Genomic DNA, 23901 nt, shown 5'->3' with positions numbered 1-23901 from the left:
TACCCATCACCCACACCTCTCTGAGCCCTCCCCTGAGACCCCCCTGCCCACACCTCTCTGTCCCCTCCCCCAAGAATCACCCTGCTCATCGCCCATACCTCTCTGCCCCCTCCCTTGAGACCTGCCCTGCCCACACCTCTCTGCCCCTCCCCTGAGACTCACCCTACCCATCGCCCACACCTCTCTGCCCCTCCCCTGAGACCTGCCCCGCCCATCGCTCACAGCTCTCTGCCCCCTTCCCTAAGACCAGCCCTGCCCAACACTTGCACTTCTTTGAACCCTCCACTAAGACCTGCCCTGCCCACCGCCCACATCTCTCTGCCCCCTCCCCTGACCCGACCTGCCCACCACCCACACCTCTCTGCCCCTCCCCTGAGACCCATCCTGTCCACCTCTTTCTTCCACTGTTATTCCTTGAAACATCAAGGATGGAATAAAAAGCTGAGTTTACTCCAGGGTGAGGAAAGAAAGGAGCCACCAACTCCCTGGCAAAGCTCAGTGTCCCAGAGAAAACCTGCCCCCTGCTATCGCAATCACTGATGTGCTGGGGATGTGACGGGAAAGGGACTGTCTGAATGATCAAGGCAGGAAATGGACAACAAGCTACAGCAACGTCATTAACCACAGACACAGTTTCCTCATGCTCCAGCCAGAAGGGAAAGGAGCAGGAATTCTTGCTGTTCCGCCATGGACACATTTACACAACAGCACAGCAGTGTGTGTGTTGTGGAAGCTGGTCTGAGGTAACAACTAGAATTGATCACTCAGTGAGAACAGAACTAGAGTGCAGTGAGAGTCATATCTCAAGCAAGTAGTTGTGGCTGAGTGGTTAAGGCGATGGGCTAGAACTCCATTGGGGTCTCGCTGGCAGATTTAAATCCTGCCAACTACAGAGGAAGGTGTTGTTGTTCTTTAGTCCCAACAGAGCTGGGCCTTGTCTCACTCTCAAGCTTGGCCTACACTGAAGGGTGATGTGGCTTTAGTTAAAGTGTTTTAATTGAACAGCTGTTGCATGTCCATCCTGTGTCACCAGAGCACATCCATGCTGGCATCTCTTGGATTGCCATGGAGAGTAGTGCACTGTGGGTAGCTATCCCACTGTGCAACTGGCTGCAGGCTGCTTTGGGAAGGGTTTGCAATGCCTCACGGGCTGGTACAGCATCACATGATGCAGGTTTCTCTATCCCATTGTTCCATGGGCATCCTACTAGATTGCCAGCTGCTTTTCAACTGCAATGTGCGTGGTGGGGTATAGAGCATGTGTGTGTGGGGGGGGAGAGACAGTGTGTGCATTGCGGAAGAATGAGTGTGTCGGCACACTGTCTCTAAGTTCAGACAGAGGCTGGAAGCAACCAGTCCTGAGGCAGGGGACAGCCCTGACATCAGCCCCCCTTCTCTCACTGGTCTTCTTGAGCCAAATTCCATGGCTGGCCCCCTCTCTCTAGACTGGGCTGAAGTGCAACTCCAGAGCCAAACACTCCTCCTCCTGGGCAGTGCGCTCTGCCCTTGAATGGTCAGATTCTGCTTAGCACTGTCAGAGCAGCTTTGGCTGGGGGATTCTTCCAGCACTTTCCAATAGCAGGAAAGTATGAAATCCCCAGCAATGGAACGCAGGAGTCCTGACTCCCAATCCCCTGATCCAGTGTCTCCAGTGGAGCACACTCCCTCTCAAAGGCAGGGGGAGCGGCCATGAGGGCCTGCTTGTAATTGCCAGCTGTGGGAGGGAGTGTGCAGCAGTGGTTAGCAAAGGGGCCTGGAAAGAAGGACTGCTGGGTCCCATCCATCCTTCTGACACTTGGTGTGACCCTGAGCCAGTAGCTTCCCCTCCCCAGGCCTGTTTCTCATCAGGAGGGTTGGGGTTGCAGTTCTGACAGCCCAGGGAGGTTGGGAGGCTCCATTAAGGTGTGTAAAGTGCTGGGATTTCAGGATCCCGGAGGCGCTGTCACCCCCGCACTAGGATGATGTTCTGCACCCCCTGCTGATGGCCAAGTTTCTCCTTTCCTTGGCAGTAAGACACAATCTTGTTTTCCCACCAGCTGATTGCCCAGTGTCATCACCCTGCCTGCTGGCTGGGCAGGGTAACTTCTCAGGTCACCACCCTCCTCTCCAGCCTGCCTTGGGCTTGGAGAGTGAGAAGAAGGTCAAGGGATGACTCTGAACATCCTCCATCTATCGCTCCATCACTAGAGCAAGTGAGTGGCATTATTGTTCCTTGGTGGCATCCCCTGTCTGTCTGAGGAAAGGCAGAAAGAGGAGGAGAGAATCTATTCCAAAGGACATTGGATTTGCAAACAGCCCCCAGGAGCCCCTCACTCTCGGACTGGGGAGGGGCTTATCCAGAGCCATCTCCAGTATGTTTGGCAAGGTCCCAGCAATGGGGCTCCCAGCCCTTCCCTTGTAGAAGACTGTTCCCAAGGCTGAGAGTCTCTGACCTGGGCCAGACCTGGTGAGCTGATGATCATGGAAATCAATGAGACATGAGGGGGCCCTGGCCTTGCTATGCCTAGGGACTTTGAAGTGGGGAATGGTTTCCCAGGAGAAGTCCAGACTGCTGGGTTCTGTTACTTCTCTAGCCTGGGCGGGGATTTGTCCTAGACCCCGGATCCCTCTAGGGCCGGCCCTGAAGGGAAGTACTGACTATCACAGTGACAATAAAACTGACCAGCATTGTGGGGGAGACAGAGGGGGACCCACACTCATCAGGTCTCTTCTCTCCCCCAAGGTAAGCCAGACACTGTTCTCTCCTGGCTCTCACTCTAGCAGCTGGACACCAAGGAGCCATTTCCCCACAGGAAGTGCATTGAGTGCCCCTGTGGTGCTGGGGGGGGGGCTGGTGCTGCTGCTGCCTGTGGGGTTGGCAGGGGGGCTGATGTCTCCACAGACTCTCAGCTGCCAGGCCTAAGGGGGCACTTGGGACCTTACCAGACTGGCTTAGTGAAGACAGGAGGTTGACAGAGCAATACAGATGCTCTCCAGAGCAGGGAGCAGCAGCCACCCATGCAGCCAGGCAATGAGCATTTCCCACAGCCTGGAGCCGAGGGGGAGGCGGCAGCTGCTGTTCCAGCTCCTGGGGGACAGGCCCTGTCAGCCAACAGACACTTCTTACTCACCACAGCTAAGGGCGTCGGGTTCCTCTGGTGCGGGTGTGGAGCAGCTGTTCATTTTTCTGTTCGCATTCCTCTGCCATGTGAAAATCGGGGAGGGGAGGCAGAAGCCCCACTTCTCTCTCGAAATGACATCCAGTGAGGGAAGCCAGGACAACAGGGAGGGGTGGCAAGTGGTGGCCAGACTCTCACTCCCAGGGTCTAATCTAGCTCAGGGTTCAGCTAAACTTCCTCCCAGCGCCACTGGCCCCCAGTTCCCTTCCGCCACCAGGTCAATCCGGGCACGAGGGCAGGAACAGGGTGACGAAGCAAGTCAAGGCGAGCAAGGCAGGCAAAAGCGAGTCTTGTCTTCACGGGCCACTCACAATGGTGTCCTTTTTGTGCGCAACTGGTGCAAAAACATCCTGGACAGAGAAGCAACAGGTTAAAATAATCCCATACAGCTGCCAAAGTAGCTCAGTTAGGTGAGCATTAGCCTGAACAGATGAAGGTCCGTGGTTCAATCCCAGGTTTTGGCAGGTTCTTTCATCCTCTTTGTGCAGAGGCAGCTTGTTGTCATGCAGCACAGCAGTACCTGCACCCAAGCAGAGCAAGGCTGGCCTGGGGCAAACCAATTCTGGGGGCCCCTTCCATTAAAAAAGAGTTGCAATACTGTATTATCATGGGGCCCCTGCAGGGCCTGGGGCAAATTGCCCCACTTGCCTCCCTTCTGGGTGGCACTGAAGGTGAGTCTCTGATCTTGGGCTCTGGAGTAGGAAAACATAGAATGGGCTTCTGCCCCTAGTTGGCCCACTTGACCTTTAATGATGAGAGCTGTCTTTCCCAACATGGCAGGAAGAGAGCAAGGCAGGGTGACCCTCAGGAATGGTGCCAGAGGGCTGCTGGGCAGTGACAGGCAGGGATTGGGAATGAAAACTCCTCTGCGCAGCTGAGCAAGGGCAGTTACCAAGGAAAGGGCATCTGTGAAAATGACTGTGTGGAAGGTGGAAGGGATTTGGGTGCCTAGGAGGAGGGGCTTGAGGTTCAGTGCCTTGGAGCAGCTGGACTTGGACATGGTGGGTGTTCAGGAAATGCATATTAACAACTCTAGGGTAGCTCAATAGGCAGAGGGTGATTGGAGAAGGCCCCCCTGGCCAGGGAAGAATGATGGGGCTGGAGTCTTGTTTTTCACATTCGCGGTGCGAGTACAGAAGGTGGTGGAGCTCTGACCAGGGAGGGCATTACTGGCAGACTTTGTGCTCTGTGGCACTGGTTACTGCTATATTAGTGTGTATGGTCCCCAGTTAAGGCATAAGAGGGAAGGTCAAAGGATCTCTTCCTCTGGACTGCATGATGTTCATTTTTGGGGGGAGGATTTTAATTGTGTCAGTCGGCCTGAGAACAGCTGGTCCCGTTTTCCCGACCGTCGGGGAAACATTTTTACAATGAGCACTCCCTGGCACAGGTCTGTAGTGAGGTCAGCTTAGAGGAGCTCACTCCCGCCACAGAGGGGGTTCACCTTTCTGCAGGGACAGACCAGGACTCGCATTGACTGGATTTATGCTTTGCTTTTGTGTCTTTAACATGTTGCTTCTCAGATTCTTTCTTGGCCTGATTTGTTAGACTTTGACACTTAACAGGCCAGAGTTTGTGCACCTTCCTATTATCCTCACTAGGATTTGATTTCCAAATTTTGAGGAATGACTTTTTGCCTCTAACAGCCTCCATTACTCGTTTTTCTGCTGGTCCTCCTATTGTCGTTTCTGATTTAGGGCAAACGTTTCATCTGAGCCTCTAATTGCAGTGTTTTTAAATGGTCTGCATGCTGCTTGCAGGCACGTAACACTTGTGACAGCAGCTCCTTTTAACACCCATTTAACCATCTGTACTTATGCTGATAGGTTGACTTTAGGTCTTTAACTTTGAGCGGTAGCTGAGAAGATGGTAAATTGGACAGAAACTCGTTCGACAAACCTCTTCATTTCCTTGTTATTTCCTGACTTCTTTATTCATCGCCTTTTCCTTATTTCCTGGCTGAGGCGACGGTCTGCCAGGGAGCTCCTGGCACCTCTGGCTGCCTGGGCTGAAGGCAAGAGGCAGGCCAGGGCGTGGCGAGGGCCTCCTGTCCTGAAATGAGGCCGCAGTACTTCCTTGTCCCCTCTTCCCACCCACACCGGCAGGCAGCTGCTGCTGGAGAACACGAGGGAGGCTCTCAGGATGCCAGGCAGTGCTGTGAGTGTGGCTGTCAGGGGAAAGAGCCGAGGCTCCCGACTCAACCTGCCATTGACTCGTGTGGCTCTGCGCGCCGTCAGCCGGGGCAGACCAGGCTGCGGACGTGACTCAGGCTTGGGCAGCATGGCCATGCTTTCCTGACAAGGCATGAGGCAGGCCAAGAGCTTTGCGCAGCGTACAGGGAAGTGGGAGGGAGGCGTCTTTGAGCCGGCGTGTCTCGTCCTCTTCTCCCTTGCCGCTTGGGCAGAGGCAGGAAGGGAGCGAAAAGTTCCCGGCTGAAGGTTTTGCGCTCGGCCTTGAAGATTAAGCCCGAACCTCCAGCACCACTGCTGGGAGATGGGCTTTTGCAGCGCGGTCCCCACACTCTTGTAGGCAGCAGGTGAACCCACTGTGTCCAAGAGGCAGCCTTCAAGGTGGCAAAAGGGGAACATCACGGCTCCCAGCAAACCTTCAGGAGCCCACGAGGAGCCTCAGTGTCTTCCCTGGGGGAGCATAACCCTCCCTCCTTTCCATTAACAGCTGAACTCACTGACCCATGATACCACAGAGACACCTACCAGCAGCTGGTTTGCCAGGGCCACTGCCCAGCACCCTGCAGTGCTTCCTGCCAGTGCCAGAGCTCACCAGGCACTAGCCTGGAGCCAGGGGCGCTAGGTGCTGTGGAAGAAAAGCCAGCAGAGGGACACAGTGGAAGTGTCCTGTACCCATAACACAGAGGTCGATTAAAACCTCTTTCTGCAAGCACTGGGCCTACTTCTTCCTACACTGGGGCTGCAAGCGAGGAGGCGGCTGACACAGCACCAAGAGTCTAATCTGTGTGGCAGCAGGTGGCTGATGCCCGCAGCCTGCTGAGGAGCTCCCAGAAGCTTTAAGTGACAGAGACTCCTAAATGCCCTTAGTAACAAGGGTTTGGGGTTCACCGAGGCCAGTAAGGGGGTCACTATGTCTGCCCTATAACCCTGGGTGTCAGGTTGCTGTACAGCTTTGATCTAGAGCTCTGATCCTAACGACCGACCAGCAGCCCACATCCTCCCCCTGGGTCTGCCCCACCTGGTTACTCCTTACAGGCCAACCTTACCCCCGTTCCAGCCCCAGATTCACCCCCTAATCATCCTACTGCCACTCAGAGCCACAGACGTGGAGGTGCTGAAGGAGGGAGGGGTGACTCTAGCATGGGGTTCTTCTCTAAAGATGGCTGGATGAAAGGTGGTGCTCATCTGTGTCAGCAACCTGCCCAGTTGCATAACTGCCAGAGGATGCAGACATTTCTGTAAGGCACATAAAGGGGTTATTTGGTGTTGAAGCGAATGTGAGGAATGTGCATTTATGAGAAGGAATTTCCATCTCTTCAGCAGCTGTACATCAGGGCCCCAGTGGCCTAATGGATAGGGCTTTGGCTTTTAAAGCTAGAGATTGTGGCTTTGAGTTGCATCTGGGGTGAAGATCTGCTTTCTTCCTATATATTGCAAGGAAACTTTGGCCTTATTTTCAACAAGAAAGCTGGGAGATGTTTGAGCACAAAGTCCTGGATCTTGGGAACAATCACCAAGGATATTAGGAGGCTCAGTCTGGTGACCTAATGGATGCAACTACACACCAAGGGTGATGAATTCCCATGTGGGCACACAGTGCCCCTGTCCACCACACATGCTGCACACACGTCAACTGCACCAAAAGAGACACAAACTGCACACTGAGGAGACAGCTGATTTGTTTCCTGGTTCCTTTTATTTCCAAAGGTGCTGAAATGTGATCTCTCTTCTTTTTCTGTGGGCAGAAACTCAACGGAGGAGACTCTCACCTTCCTTAGCTGCCAAGTGACAGTGGCAGGAAGAAAACGCACTGCAATGAAATTTAAGAAACATTCATAAATAATTTAATAATGAGAAGTAATTAAATAAAAAGAATCCAATGGACACACATGCTGGTGGCTTGTTCCCACCCCAGAGAGCGAGGGGCAGGGAGTGCGTGAAAGGCAGGTGGTTAAGTCTAAGGGAGCATATTCAAGTTAAACAAATTATAGCAGACAGCTACAAAATACTCCATTTGGTAACATCAATACAGAATATATCAACCTACAAGCAATACAGTCATACACAGCTAAAATAGGGTGTCCACTTAATACCAGAGTTCCGATGGCCAAATAGCTGGAAGTCCCTTCACAGTCACTGCTAAATGAAACAACATTGTACAGAACCAAGAGCAGCCCTACTGTGCCATTAGGAAGGCCTGCAGGAGACTCAGCAAAGCAATATATGATTCTGTGCTCCTGCTTAGTGGTAACCAGGTGTGATAAATGAAAGGGGAAGTGGGGGCAGGTATCTCCCCTTTTTGGACACCCAGCCAGCCAGTAACTACAAAATCCCTCTCAGGCCTGGTCTACACTATGATTTTAGGTTGAATTTAGCAGTGTTACCACGATCTAACCCTGGACACATCCTCACGACAAAGCCCTTTTTTTCAACTTAAAAGGCTCTTTCAATCGATTTATTTACTCCACCTCCAACGAGGGGATTAGCACTGAAATTGGCCTTGCAGGGTCGAATTTAGGGTAGTGTGGGTGCAATTCGACAGTATTGGCCTCCGGGAGCTATCCCAGAGTGCTCCATTGTGACCACTCTGGACAGCACTCTCAACTCAGATGCACTGGCCAGGTAGACAGGAAAAAGCCTGCACACTTTTGAATTTCATTTCCTGTTTGGCAGCGTGGGGAGCTGATCATCACAGGTGACCATGCAGAGCTTATCAGCATGATGTGCACATTGCCCGGCCCGTACTTTGTGAGAAGTCTATGACCATAGACTCATAGATTCTAGGACTGGAAGGGACCTCGAGAGGTGATCGAGTCCAGTCCCCTGTCCTCATGGCAGGACCAAATACTGTCTAGACCATCCCTAATAGACATTTATCTAACCTACTCTTAAATATCTCCAGAGATGGAGATTCCACAACTTCCCTAGGCAATTTATTCCAGGGTTTAACTACCCTGACAGTTAGGAACTTTTTCCTAATGTCCAACCTAAATCTCCCTTGCTGCAGTTTAAGCCCATTGCTTCTTGTTCTATCATTGGAGGCTAAGGTGAACAAGTTTTCTCCCTCCTCCTGATGACACCCTTTTAGATACCTGAAAGCTGCTATCATGTCCCCTCTCAGTCTTCTCTTTTCCAAACTAAACAAACCCAATTCCTTCAGCCTTCCTTCACAGGTCATGTTCTCAAGACCTTTAATCATTCTTGTTGCTCTTCTCTGGACCCTCTCCAATTTCTCCACATCTTTCTTCAAATGCGGTGCCCAGAACTGGACAAAATACCCCAGTTGAGGCCTAACCAGTGCAGAGTAAAGCGGAAGAATGACTTCTCGTGTCTTGTTTACCACACACCTGTAAATGCATCCCAGAATCACGTTTGCTTTTTTTGCAACAGTATCACACTGTTGACTCATATTAAGCTTGTGGTCTACCAGGACCCCTAGATCTCTTTCTGCCATACTCCTTCCTAGATAGTCTCTTCCCATTCTGTATGTGTGAAACTGATTGTTCCTTCCTAAGTGGAGCACTTTGCATTTATCTTTATTGAACTTCATCCTGTTTACCTCAGACCATTTCTCCAATTTGTCCAGATCATTTTGAATTTTGACCCTGTCCTCCAGAGCAGTTGCAATCCCTCCCAGTTTGGTATCGTCTGCAAACTTAATAAGCGTACTTTCTATGCCAACATCTAAATCGTTGATGAAGATTTTGAACAGAACCGGTCCCAAAACAGACCCCTGCGGAACCCCACTTGTTATACCTTTCCAGCAGGATTGGGAGCCATTAACAACTACTCTCTGAGTACGGTTATCCAGCCAGTTATGCACCCACCTTATAGTAGCCCCATCTAAATTGTACTTTCCTAGTTTATCTATAAGAATATCATGCGAGACCATATCAAATCCCTTACTAAAGTCTAGGTATATCACATCCACCACTTCTCCCTTATCCACAAGGCTCGTTATCCTCTCAAAGAATTCTATCCAATTAGTTTGACACGATTTGTTCTTTACAAATCCATGCTGGCTATTCCCTATCACCTTACCACCTTCCAAGTGTTTGCAGATGATTTCTTTAATTATCTGCTCCATTATCTTCCCTGGCACAGAAGTTAAACTAACTGGTCTGTAGTTTCCTGGGTTGTTTTTTATTTCCCTTTTTATAGATGGGCACTATATTTGCCCCCTTCCAGTCTTCTGGAATCTCCCCCGTCTCCGATGATTTCCCAAAGATAATAGCTAGAGGTTCAGATACCTCCTCTATTAACTCCTTGAGTATTCTAGGATGCATTTCATCAGGCCCTGGTGACTTGCAGGTATCTAACTTTTCTAAGTGATTTTTTACTTGCTCTTTTTTTATTTTATCTTCTAAACCTACCCTCTTCCTGTAAGCATTCATTATATTAGACATTCCTTCAGACTCCTCAGTGAAGACTGAAACAAAGAAGTCATTAAACATCTCTGCCATTTCCAAGTCTCCCGTTACTGTTTCCCCCTCCTCACTGAGCAGTGGGCCTACCCTGTCCTTGGTCTTCCTCTTGCTTCTAATGTATTGATAAAAAATCTTCTTGTTTCCCTTTATTCCCATAGCTAGTTTGAGCTCATTTTGTGCCTTTGCCTTTCTAATCTTGCCCCTGCATTCCTGTGTTATTTGCCTATATTCGTCCTTTGTGATCTGACCTAGTTTTCATTTTTTATATGACGCCTTTTTATTTTGTAGGCCACGCAAGACCTCGTGGTTAAGCCAAGGTGGTCTTTTGCCACATTTTCTATCTTTCCTAATCATCGGAATAGCTTGCTTTTGGGCCCTTAATAGCATCCCTTTGAAAAACTGCCAACTCTCCTCAGTAGTTTTTCCCCTCAGTCTTGATTCCCATGGGACCTTACCTATCAGCTCTCTGAGCTTACCAAAATCAGCCTTCCTGAAATCCATTGTCTCTATTTTGCTGTACTCCCTTCTACCCTTCCTTAGAATTGCAAACTCTATGATTTCATGATCACTTTCACCCAAGCTTCCTTCTGCTTTCAAATTCTCAACGAGTTCCTCCCTATTTGTTAAAATCAAGTCTAGAACAACTTCCCCCCTAGTAGCTTTTTCAACTTTCTGAAATAAAAAGTTGTCTGCAATGCAGTCCAGGAACTTATTGGATAGTCTGTGCCCCGCAGTGTTATTTTCCCAACATATATCTGGATAGTTGAAGTCCCCCATCACCACCAAATCTTGGGCTTTGGATGATTTTGTTAGTTGTTTGAAAAAAGCCTCATCCACCTCTTCCACCTGATTAGGTGGCCTGTAGTAGACTCCCAGCACGACATCACCCGTGTTTTTTACCCCTTCTAGCCTAACCCAGAGACTCTCAACACTTCCATCTCCTATGTCCATCTCCACCTCAGTCCAAGTGTGTACATTTTAATATATAAGGCAACACCTCCTCCCTTTTTCCCCTGTCTATCCTTCCTGAGCAAACTATACCCATCCACACCAACATTCCAGTCTTGTGTATTATCCCACCAAGTTTCAGTAATGCCAGTAATGTCACAGTTGTATTTATTTATTAGCACTTCCAGTTCTTCCTGCTTATTACCCATACTTCTTGCATTTGTATATAGGCATCTAAGATACTGGTTTGATCTTGCCTCCCAGCTTTGCCCTGACCCTCTTTCTCTCTGCCATTATAGCCCGTGCTCCCTCCTGTTTCCAATCCATCTCCCAGGTCTTGTTCCCCACTTACCTATGGGGTTTGCTCACCTGTCCCCATCAAACCTAGTTTAAAGCCCTCCTTACTAGGTTTGCCAGTCTGTGCGCAAATAAGGCCTTTCCCCTCCTCGAAAGGTGAACGCCATCTGTGCCTAGCACTCCTTCCTCGAATAGCATCCCGTGGTCGAGGAAGCCAAAGCCCTCCTGGCGACACCATCTTCGCAGCCAGGCATTCACCTCCACGATGCATCTGTCTCTGCCCAGACCCCTACCTTCGACAGGAAGAATCGAAGAGAATACCACCTGCGCTCCAAACTCCTTAACCCGTACTTCCAGAGCCCTGTAGTCACTCTTGATCTGCTCAGTGTCACACCTCACAGTATCATTTGTGCCCACATGGATGAGTAGCATGGGGTAGTAGTCAGAAGTACGGATAATCCTCAACAATGCCTCTGTAACATCTCGGATACGGACCCCTAGCAGGCAGCATACCTGCCGGGATGAATGGTCAGGGCGACAGATGGGTGTCTCTGTCCCCCTCAGCAGAGAGTCTCCAACCACCACTACTCTATGTTTCTTATTATCAGTGGTGGCAGCAGACCTCCCAGCCTTAGGGGTATGAGGCTTCGCCTCCTTAACTGTTGGGGGTGATTCCTTCTCTCCTGTATCAAGAAGAGCATAATGGTTATCTATTACCACAGCAGGAGGTATGTCCTCATCACTCTCATCACCGCACTGCTGTCGCCTCCTTGCCTGGTTTTGCTTTTGCAACTTCTGGTTCTGCTCTGGAAAAAGGCATGAAACAATTGTCTGCCATTGCTCTGATGGAGGGAGGGGCAACAGATGGCATGGCTTACAGGGAATTAAAATCAACAAAAGGGGTGGCTTTGTATCAAGGAGAAACACAAACAACTGTCATACAGAATGGTCCCCTCAAGGATTGAACTCAAAATCCTGGGTTTAGCAGGCCATTGATTTCACAGGACAAATCAGGTCAATTTCTTGTTTTGACCCTGTCATGGTATAATTCCCCCCTCTGAACCTTAGCGTCCAAAAGATGAGGTACCAGCATGAATTCCTCTAAGCTCAATTACCAGCTTAGTACTTGTAGCGTTGCCACCAACCAGGAATTCCAGTGCCTGGTACACTCTGGTCCCCACAAAACCTTGCCCGGGGACTTCCAAGACCCAGACCCTCTGGATCTCAACACAAGGAAAGTAAACCCTTTCCCTCACCGTTGCCTCTCCCAGGCTTCTCCTCCCTGGGTTACCCTGGAAGATCACTGTGGGATTCAAACTCCTTGAATCTTAAAACAGAGAGGAAAATTCACCTTACCCCCTCCTTTTCTCTCCCCCCCCAGACTCTCCATGAGAGAGAAAGTAATCTTAACACAGAGAGAAATTAACCTTTCTTTCCCCCTTCCCTCCTTTCTCCCCACCAATTCCCTGGTGAATCCAGACCCAGTCCCCTGGGGTCTCATCAGAATGAAAAAACAATCAGGTTCTTAAACAAGAAAAGATTTTAATTAAAGAAAGAAAAACAGTAAAAATTATCTTTGTAAATTTAAGATGGAATATGTTACAGGGTCTTTCAGCTATAGACACTGGGAATAGCCTCCCAGCCTAAGTATACAAGTACAAATTAAAATCCTTTCAGCAAAATACAAATTTGAACTCCTTCCAGCCAAATACACATTTGCAAATAAAGAAAACAAACATAAGCCTAACTCTCCTTATCACCTAGTACTTACTGTTTTTAATCTATAAGAACCTGTATCAGGGAGATTGGAGAGAAACCTGGTTGCACATCTGGTCACTCTCAGAACCCAGAGAGAACAACAACCAAAAACTAACAGCACACACAAAAACTTCCCTCCCTCAAGATTTGAAAGTATCCTGTACCCTGATTGGTCCTCTGGTCAGGTGACAGCCAGGCTCACTGATCTTGTTAACCCTTTCCAGGCAAAAGAGATATGAAGTACTTCTGTTCTACTAACTCTTACTTATCTGTTTATGATGGAACCATCTAGCTTTTCCTCTTAGATTGATAGTATAACTGTTAGCTATTGTCATCTCCTGGTCGCTCACCAGAAAACAGTGCAATATGACTGCTAACCATCATCATCTCCTAGGTGCTTGGCAGAAGATGGGAATGATCTGGCTGAGTCACTTCCATGTTTGCCCAGGCATCCCTAACTGACCTCACCAAGGTTGATTAAAAGAGCACCTAAGAGTATGACAACAATAACTACCAATCATATGCACCTTCTGGTGCTAAAAGGCAATGAGTTGCTGCTGTGTAGCAATGCAGTCCCACATCTGCCAGAACCCAGGAGACGTACGGTGACAATGAGCTGAGCGGGCTCCATGCTTGCTGTGGTATGGTGTTTGCTCAGGTAACCCAGGAAAAAAAGTGTGAAATGATTGTCCACCGTTACTTTCATGGAGAGAGGGGGCGGCCTTATGACATGTACCCAGAATCACCCACAACACTGTTTTTGCCCCATCAGGCATTGATCTCTACCCAGAATCCGAATGGATGGCGGAGACTGCAGGAACTGTGGGATAGCTACCCACAGCTACCCAAATTGCAATGATCTGGAATTCGACGCTCGCCTCGGTACTGTGGAGGCAGTCCACTGACTTCATGCACTTACAGCACTTTGTGTTGGGACACACACAATCCACTGCATAAAAACAATTTCTAAAAAAACGACTTCTATAAATTTGACCTAATTTCATAGTGTAGATATACCCCAAGACACTTGATCACAGCCTTGGATAGGCTAAAAGACTACTTACACTTTGGCCTGGTTTACACTGGAGGGGCGGGGTCAATGTAAGATACACAACTTCAGCTACAGGAATAGTGTGGCTGAAGTTGATATATCTTATTTTGACTTACCTCCTGTCCTCACAGCACAGGATTGACAGCTGTGGCTTCCTCATCTACTCCACTTCCACTTCTTACCCTGGTAAAGTTCCAGAGTGAACAGGAGCATATTTGGGGATTGATTTATTACATCCAGACAAGACACAATAAATCAAAGCCCAATAGATCAATTATTACCCACCAACCCCATGGGTAGTTTGAATATACCAGGGATCAGCAACCTTTCAGAAGGCATGTGCCAAATCTTCATTTAATCACTCTAATTTCAGGCTCTGTGTGCAAATAATACATTTTAATATTTTTAGAAGATCTCTTTCTATAAGCCTTTAATATATAATTAAACTATTGTATGTAAAGTAAATAAGGTTTTTAAAATGTTTCAAGAAGCTTAATTTAAAAATAAATTAAAATGCAGAGCCAGGACCAGGGCAGCGTGAGTGCTACTGAAAATCAGCTCTTATGCTGTCTTTAGCACATGTGCTATAGAATACCTATTCCAGGAACATGCCTTTTGATCTAAACTCTAAAGAACTGAAAAGTAATGCTGCCACCCTTGGATGTTACACAACCCCTCTACACCCACCACCTTCTACCTTGCCCTGACGAGCTTCCACACACGCACTAAACACCATTCACATGACTTTGAGAACTAGGTCACTAAGTGAGGATCACTTCCCTGAAATGACTCCAATTGAGGAATTCAAAGCAAGAACCATTAACACATAATTCTGTTCAAAGCCAGAGAAGTCTTTCAGCCTCCTTCCTCTCGCTGGTTCCTCTCCTTCCTTCTGTTCAAAGACAGTTCCCTGTACACTCCTAGTTTGCACATATCCACCCACTGACCTGTGACTAACAATCTCGCCCTGCTACCTCTTCCAGCAAAACAGGCCAAAGAAAGTGTATGCAAGCGCCTTAGCACAGCCCCAGTGCTCTTTTCAGTTCGTCCCCACAGAACTTTCACTCCACAGGAGTCCAGTTCCTTGCTGTTGCTTGTCTAAGTGCTGCATGCATGGGCTAGACCGGATCCTGAGCTGACTCTGGACTTTCACGTTCAACCTAGCCTTGTGTCTCTGTGGTGCAATGAGTTAGTGCATTTGGTTGTTAACTGAAAGGATGGTGGTTCAAGCCCACCCAGGGACGTTAATAAGCCCGTGTTGCTTGCCTGTGGGGAGCCTCAATAGTCTCATTTTGCTGCCTCTTGGCCTCAGTGCTTTCAGCTGGTGGGCCAAAGAGCGGGCTGTTTGCCATTCAGAAACCCATCTCCCAGCAGCCGTGCCGGAGGCTCAGGCTTAATCCTCAAGGCCAAGCACAAAAACTTTCAGCTGGGAACATTTTGCTCCCTGCCTGCCTCTTCCCAAGTGGCAAGGGAGAAGAGGACGTGACACGCCGGCTCAAAGACGCCTCCCTCCCACTTCCCTGTACGCTGCGCAAAGCTCTTGGCCTGCCTCATGCCTTGTCAGGAAAGCACGGCCATGCTGCCCAAGCCTGAGTCACGTCCGCAGCCTGGCCCGCCCCGGCTGATGGCGCGCAGAGCCACGCGAGTCAATGGCAGGTTGAGTCGGGAGCCTCGGCTCTTTCCCCTGACAGCCACAATCACAGCACTGCCTGGCATTCTGAGAGCCTCCCTCGTGTTCTCCCGCAGCAGCTGCCTGCCGGTGTGGGTGGGAAGAGGGGACAAGGAAGTACTGCAGCCTCATTTCAGGACAGGAGGCCCTCGCCATGCCCACCTCTTGCCTTCAGCCCGAGATGCCAGGGATCTCCCTAGCAGGCCACGGCCTCAGCCACCTCTTGCCTCATGGCCTAGGCTCTTGGTGCTCTGCTGGTCACCACCTCTCTTGAAGGCCCAGAAGGAAAAGAAACAAGTGCATGTGTAGCAGAGGATGGTTTCAACCCATTGACCTCTGGGTTATGGACCCAGCACACTTCCACTGTACCACTCGGCTGACTCTTCACTCCACTGCTACCCAGCCACCACTATCCGGATTAGTGTTTTACGAGATCTCACGCCGGCAGGCAGATGCGCAGGCTGCTAGGCAGCTGCCCTGGTAAATAGGATTTTACAGCTTATATAGGGCAAAAGGGATCTGTTTGGGCTTTGGACCCCATTGGGAGCTGGGTAGCTGAGTGCTGGAGATGGGAGGCCTTCCTAAACTGTTCTCAGTTAAGCCTTCAGCTTGTGGGGGACGAGGTTCAGCCTTGGATCTGTGTCTGCAGCAGGCAAGCGCCTCTGGCTCAATCGGCCCCCCTGCTGTTTTAGCAGACTAAACCCCGGAGCAAACGCACATGCCTTGCAAAGGAACAGGAGCTGGGATCTCGAACAAATGTCAACATTTTATTAAGATGACGTTCAAAGAAAAAAGTGTACGATACAGCATTTAGGCATAGAAGTTTATGGTGATCAGGGAACAACGTACAGATTACGGAGAGGGTGCGACATTCAGTTTAAGATCGGGTGGCGTAAGGAATGCAGAATCTGCAATAGCCCTGACTACGGGTAAAAGGTTAACATACAGACACTGAGTTAGGAGGGTATGTTGTGCATGTGAGGGCTACGTTCAGGTGTGGAGTATAAAGAGCGGATACGACGATGAGAATGGATTGACCCGCATTTAGTGAGTTTTAACATTCAGTGTTTTTTAATCTTTGCCACAATCTAGTTTAAGCAGGGTCAGTATGAACTCTACCCTGATATCTGTTGGTGATCTGTTGTAAAGGCCTTTTGGGGCTGATGTCATTTGCATGGTTACACTCATCCCGGACTGCATGATTGGGGTGCTTATCCAAACCATCATTTCAGCTGCTGTGGGATCCGCAGTCTCTTTGTTATTGGGGCAGGAGTAATCCAGTGTATTTTCCTGTTTATTTTGGATCAAGGACAGAGTAACTGCACCTGGCATTTAAGGCCTGAGAGCATCACCCTTGCCTGAGTATTCACCATTAAGGGGTATGGGTTCCAAAAGCCAAAAGCTTGTGTGAGGTAAGAATGGATGTTTGGTTGGTTCTTGCTCACCTGTGTTTGTTAATGCTGATTTCCTTTCTGCTGTCCCTGGTGTGTAAAGATAGAGGCATTTTTGAATCTCTTAGACTTGTTGTTAGTGCTGAAGTTGTTCACCTGAAGTTTATGCCATTAGATCTCTTTCACGGTATATTTTGGTCCTGAGAGGTAAAAGGCCCTTCTGTGTGTGGTGTTATGGAGTGAGATAGCAAAGGTTAGTTGCAGAGGTGGTGCGTATGCCACAAAAGTTGCTACCCCCAGCTGCAGTTCCTGACTCCAATCTGCATAATTTCCTTGCAGTCTGAGTGGAAAAGAGCATTTTACCTGACTATGAAGGTGTTTACAATTTTCAGTATGTCAGTGAGATCAGAGCCCACTCGTTTAAGTATGTCTAAAATTTACGCTTAAGCATTAAGGATTTTAGGTCTGTGGCATAGAACCAGATTTGTCTTGGAATTATAAAGAGCTCTATTTTTAATCTAGAGAGAAATGAAGGCCATAAAAGCTGCATTTAGAGACATCAAAAGAAACCTACAGTGCTAAAGGCAAATATTCATTTTCAATCTCTTTTAATTCACTAGGCTTTGGAAACCATGTTCCTCGCCTAACGAGATTTATGTAGTTCGGGTGAGTCCCGAAATCATAAACTGCTAAGTAACATTCTACTGTCCTTGATTCATATCACCAGGATAACTACACTTTATTACTCCTGCCCTAATAACAAAGAGACTGGGGATCCCACAGCAGCCGAAATGACCATTTGAACAAGCACCCCCATCATGCAATGCGGGGTGGGTGTGACCATGCACATCAGCAACAAAAGGCCTTTACAACACATCGCCAACAGATGTCAGGGTAGAGTTCATTCTCACCCTGCTTACATTACCTCCCCCCAGCCAAGAATTGGTGCTCCTGATAAATATCACTCCCTATTATACCAACTCATTGGTGTTGAATGCTGAAGTTATGGCTAGCAAAAGTAGCCACCCATCTCTGCCCTGTAGCATCCAGCTTAGCCCTTGTTAACACATAAGTCAGTGGATTATTCTCTGTCCAGACCTGAAAAAGAGCACCAGACAAGCAGTCTCGAAATTTCTCAGTGATGGCCCATTTCAAGGCCAAGAACTGCAGGTGGTGGATGGGATAGCGAGTTTCACTATCAGACAGTCCTCAGCTGGCAAAGGCTACAGATTTACATTTGCCTTTCACTTCCTCATATGGGACTGCTCCCAGACCCTCCAAACTGGCATCAGCATGCAGGATAAACGGTTTGTTTGGGTCAGCAAGGACTAGGACTGGCACATGAATCAGGCAAATAATGATTTCCCGTAAAGCTCTGTCACATCTCTCATCCCACCATTTCCCACATGGAGAAGAGAGGAACCCCTCCCCTCTCCCAGGCCAGGAACGCCAGATCTGTGAGGGTGAGATGTTCATGGCTCAACTCAGGCCTGCCAGAGCTGCTGGGGAGAGAAGTTCCTTCCTCAGCCCAGGCCCACCAGAGTTGCTGTTGCAGTGGGGGAGAGGTGTCTCTGACCTGATTCTTAGATGCTCTGGTGAGAGGGGGCAGGGGGAAGTTTTTTTTTCCTCCTGCAGCTCAAATCCCTCACTCCTCCACCACTTTCTGCTTTAGCCTGATCCCTCTTTAGCACCTCAATTCTCTCTTTCCTGGCCTCATTCCAGAGCCCTCACAGCTCACTTCTCTGCCCTAACCCTGAGCCCTCTACTGCACCCTGAACCTCTCATTCCAACCCCACTCCAGAGCCTGCACCCCCAGAGCCAGTGCCCTCATCCCTCTGCATTTCTGTCCCATATAGCCTGATTTAGGGTGTACTAATATTAATTTGGATAATTTGATGAAAAATTAATTTATTAGCTTACATTTTATTTAATTTAATTGAGTTACAAAGTTACAGTTGTATTACTGCTGTTCAAAAGATACATATGGCATTATATGCAACAAAGTTTTGGTTAATATACTCACACAATTCCTCGATAACCTGGTGGTAAGAGACACAGGACCAGCCTTGGAGTTTAGGTTTCTCAATTCTTGAATGAAAGATGCAGTGCTTAGAAAAAGCTAATGTTACTTAGGATTTACTTGAGTGTGTTAAACTTAAAATCAAAATCTAATAAACAAAGAATAAAAACTTAGGGAAACCAAGCTTAGCCTAGTTCCCTTGAAACTTAAAGGATAAGAAGACCAAGTACAGCCTGCTGATAATATAGAGAGAGAGAGAGTGGAGGAAGTAAGTCAGAATGATAAAGCAAAGTGCTCCAGTGAGGTGAGTTACCTCTTTAATAGGGCACAAAGGCCGGAAATCCTTCCTCCTATACCCAAATTTCATTCCTCACCCACAAAACATTAGGGCACGCTTACTTCATAGGCTAGTATGTTTGTGCGTGTTGATGACATGTACATATGCACATAAGTTCCCCTGTGTTGTACCTGTTAAGTCTGTGAGTACAACGCTGAAAAAAACCTCTATGCCATTGTCCATTGTCAACTGGTCTAGGTAAAGGTGTTAGACAGGCGTGGGTACTTATTTATTTAAGTAACAAGATAAAGGTCAATTTTCCTTTCTGAGTAAAAGGTCACAATATAGATATGCTCACTTTGCCTTAGCTTAACATACAGGATATGGCCTGTAGGTCCTCGTAAGTTATGTGCCCCAGCCCCCTAATCATTTGTATTGCCCTCTGCTGGACTCTCCCCAATTTGTCCACATCCCTTCTCATGTGGGTCCAACCCCAAAAGTACCCACATTTCACCCGAATGGCCCCAAAATGCCTGCTTTTAATATGTAAATAGGGTGCTGCCATGGTCAAGTCACTCCCAAGCTCTCCAGTGGAGCCTGCTAGCAGAGAACAAGGTGAAAATTAGCCAGGACATGGCTCAGTCAATTCCCTGTGCTCCCAGCAGGTGATATCGGAAAGCTCCAAGATTGCTTACTTCCCTTTCTGTCATCAGCTTCAGGCCCAAGGGTTACAAATGCACAAACCAGTTGGGATTCTCCCCTGGGCTCAGGGCGTGGGGCTGCTCTGAGGGGATGGATATGCACACTTGGGATATTAGTGCAAAGATACAATTTCAATTTCTCTTAGAGAAATTTGAGGGCAATTTATATTTGGTAAAAATCTTATTTAGAAAAAGGAAAGCTGCATTGGCAGCCTGGATACTGGGGTGCAAAACACTTTCCTCCTGGAAGAAACAAAAAGTTATAATTAGAAATTTACATAGTTTGTTCCAATGTTGGCACAGGTTTAATTTTGCTTATGTGTAGATTTGTTTCAGGCTGTGACCCTTTTGGTTTATTGGGTTGTTTTGGTTTTTTTAGTTGGAATGGAGCTTTTAAGTGACATTTGCTGGATTTGAAAGGCTGACCTGCAACACCAGTTTTGACATAGTTCTGCATATTTTATACAGATTTAGACAGTATTCAAGGATTCAATTCCTTTATAGGAGGTTTTAGTGGTCAGGCTTATTTATTTTATGTTATTTTATCATCCTGCTGTAGCACAAATTTTTGATAAAATGTTGAAATTATTAATTTATGGCATGTGATAGTTTTTATTTTTAAAAACAAAGCTTTTCTTAATGTTTGGGTTTTAAATTAAACATTGTTTTGGGTTTCAATTTTACATTTAGGTTTTGGTTATTGATGGGATCTTTAAGAACTTTGGATTTAATACTAAAATTTGGACAGATTTAGATTATTTAGAGTAAACCCTGTTTACTATTTTATTTTAATAAAGGTTGTATTGCTGTAAACCCTGACCGGGGGGAGAGGAGATGAGCCTGGCCTTTAACTGAGAAGGAGCAGAGGCATGGGAGGGGCCATGAAAGGGGGCACAGCCCCCCAATTTTTTTTGTCTAGTCCACCTCAGTCTCCTACCAAATGAGAAGAGACTGATGCCACCCCTGCTGGTCACTGGGTGTCACTGCTGCTCCATGGGAAACATGCTCTGTGCATTACCCAGATTGGTGGGAAACACACTCTGTGCATTACCGTGGCTGGTCCGTGGGTGTCACTGCTCCTAGAAGGCAGACACACGCTGTGCATTACGCCACCTGGCCACTGGGTGTCGCTGCTGTATCAAGGGAAACACCTTCTGTGCATTACCCTGAATGACCACTGGGTGTCACTACTACTGCAAGGGAAACATGCTCTGTGTGTTACCCTGGTTGGCCACTGGGTGTCACTGCTGCTCCAAGGGAAACCCCTTCTGTGCATTACTCTGACTGCCCACGGGGTGTCACTGCTGCTCCAAGGGAGACATACGAACGACCAGACCGGTTCGGACGCAAAGTCCATCTAGCCCAGTATCCTCCTGTCTTCTGACAGTGGCCAGTGCCAGGTGCCCCAGAGGGAATGAACAGAGCAGGGAATCATCAAGTGATCCATCCCCTGCCACCCATTCCCAGCTTCTGGCAAACAGAGGCTGGGGACACCCTGGCTAATAGCCCTTGAAGGACCTATCCTCTGTTAATTTACCTAGTTATTTTTTTGAACCCTGTTATAGTCTTGGCCTTCACAACATCCTCTGGCAAGGAGTTCCACAGTTTGATTATGCAACTGCCCTGAGTTTCCCCCCACCCCAGGCTGTATATGGAAAAGAGGATCAGGATGAGGAGAGCCATGATGTGTCTGTCAGTGGCTGGTGCCTCAGTTTCCTCTAGGCAGCAGTGCTGCAGGCTCCTTTGGTCAGTTCCCATGCAACTGTGTCTGGGGAAGGGGGAGTAGAGGCTCATGCTCCCAGCCCCATGACCCTCCAGCAGCAGCTGGGGAATCCAGGCCAAATTTAACCATGGTAGCTGGGCTGGGATTAGCCTGGGCTGGGGTAGGGCTGGGGAGGAATTGCTGGGGAGACAGATGCACCTGCTGTGAGAGGAGATCCTCCAATTTCCTTCCAACCCCCCTCACTCCTTGCAGCACAGTGCGCCCTAGCACTTCTTTCTCTGTCTTGAGGGGTGTCTGCTGCCTGCTTCTCCCTCAGCATCATCTCTCCCCCGGGGCACTGGTTTTGCCCGTCCTGTGCAAACAAGCAGGCCCTGGTGTGCCCCGTGGCACTTACCTGAAAATGGGGGGGCAGCTCTTGGATGGAATATGGGGGTGGGCAAGGCTGGGGACCAGGACTCCTGGGTTCTCCCCGCAACTCTGGAAGGGGAGGGGAGTTAGAGAGTAGAGTGAGGGATAGGCAGGCCTGGGATCCAGGTCTTCTGCTTTTTCTGGTTTTCTCCACCTCCTGCAGCTGCCTTGGTCCTTTCAGTGCATTACCTGTTCCAAATTCATTTGCTGACTTGTGTTACCCACCCCAGAGCTGGCTGCATCTCAGTGTTGGGTGAGGCACCCTTGGCTGCATCACCTCCTAACCGCATCTCTCTCTCCCTGCAGGTGACCCTGAAGCACTCAGGAAACATCTGCAACATCGTGAGGCACTTAGAGCACTGGGCAGGCAGGGGCCAGGCGACCAGCCCCCCACCCCCCCGAGAATGGGACCCAGACCCCCCTACTTTTTACAGGGATTAAAGAGGAGCAAAGGGGGGCAAATCAGAGATGGGGGTCCAGGGTCTGAGCAGGGGGTGGAAATTGACTGGTTGGGGGGTCAAGCAGCTGGAGGCAGAGTTAGGAGAGGGGCTGAAGGGCAAAGTCAGGGAGGGAGGAAGGAGCCAGAGTTAAGCCCAGGGGGAGGCGCTGCCAGAGGATTAAACCCCGGCACAGGCAGGGGCAGAGGGGTAACAGTTACCCCGGGGGGCTGAGACTCCAGTGTTTGCAAAAACAGGGTGGTGGGAGCAGAGGGCTTTTCTATTTCCCCTCCCACAGGCAGCACCTCTCAGCATGGGCTTCCCAGGGCTGGGTTCTTAAAGGCACAGGCATCCCACTGCCTAGACACTGCAGCGCCTCTCTGATGTAACCTACTGAGGCGCTGCAGTAAGAGACTAAATTCAGTGACACTAGGCATTCCCTATATGCCCCCCAGCCAGGGAGCTGTGCCCTGGCAATCCTTTCTTCAAATGCCATGTGGGCCAGAGGAGAAGTGTGGTAGGAAGCACAAGAGCCAAACCTGTGGGCATCAGACGAAGCAGCAAGAATCCCAACCACCAGGGTAGCAAGTTCTAGAGCCCTAACCCCTTGTGGCCATCCCACCCAAAGACCTAGGAGGTGTGAGTCACCCAGCAGAAGGGGAAAGACTGGCTCTTGCACAAGTGGAGACAGGGAAATTGAGCACTTTGAGCTCCAGGGCTTTATCACAAGCCAACACAAGGTCCCACTGAGATTTGAACTCAGATTCAGATTCCTGAGTGCTGCTTATTACATCTTGGGACCAGCTCATGCTGCCTTCTCTGCACATCAGTGACCCTCATGGGGCTGGCTTGTGGAAGGGGGCTCTTGGCCCTTTACTAAAACTTAGTGTGTGTGTGTGTGTGCGCGTGCTGGTGGGTGGGGGGTTGGTTGGCTGGTTCCCAGCACCAATAGAAGGGGGAAGGGCCAATGGGAAATCAGGACCCTGAGACTGACAGTCTGCAGGGACAATGGGGAGAGGCCAAAGCTCCAAGTTAGCTGCACTGACAGGCCAGGCAGTGTAATGAGGGAGTCACCAGGCTAGGGGGTCCCATCCTCCATGTGAGCTGGAACTGCCTGGGCCAGAGTGGGGCAGGGCTAAGGTGAGAGCAGGAGCCAGAGAAGAGCCGGGGAGCAGAGCTGTGCAGGTGTAGTCCCAGAAACTGCTCCCTGTAGGATTTTGCAACCTGTAGTAGTTACTGATACCTGAGGTTGTTCTTATTTGCTGACTTGTCCTAATTGGCTAAAACTTGACAGTAGTTTCTCTAGCAAAGGCCAGTCCCTGGACCTTGGTCCAGACATCCTCATTCACATCAGGCTAAGGTGACCAGATATCAAAGATAAAATATTGGGACGTCGGGGGTGGAGCAAAAAAAAAAGTAGAAAGGCCCCCCGCCACCAAGCGGTAGT

The 23901-nt window shown here is 48.9% G+C and overlaps 1 long non-coding RNA gene across 1 annotated transcript in view; it reads left to right on the top strand.

The window, feature by feature from the left end:
* Positions 1-23901, top strand: part of LOC115643514 — a 308917-nt gene that overhangs the window by 99535 nt on the left and 185481 nt on the right. Inside the window, exon 3 of the long non-coding RNA XR_003998342.1 lies at positions 16446-16452. This is a non-coding gene — a long non-coding RNA (uncharacterized LOC115643514). The remainder of the gene's footprint in view (positions 1-16445; positions 16453-23901) is intronic.

The sequence above is a fragment of the Gopherus evgoodei genome, unplaced genomic scaffold, assembly GCF_007399415.2.
Source record: "Gopherus evgoodei ecotype Sinaloan lineage unplaced genomic scaffold, rGopEvg1_v1.p scaffold_61_arrow_ctg1, whole genome shotgun sequence".
Classification (NCBI taxonomy): Eukaryota; Metazoa; Chordata; order Testudines; family Testudinidae; genus Gopherus; species Gopherus evgoodei.
Note: the sequence above shows the minus strand (reverse complement) of the source record. Positions and strands in the feature narration are given on the sequence as shown.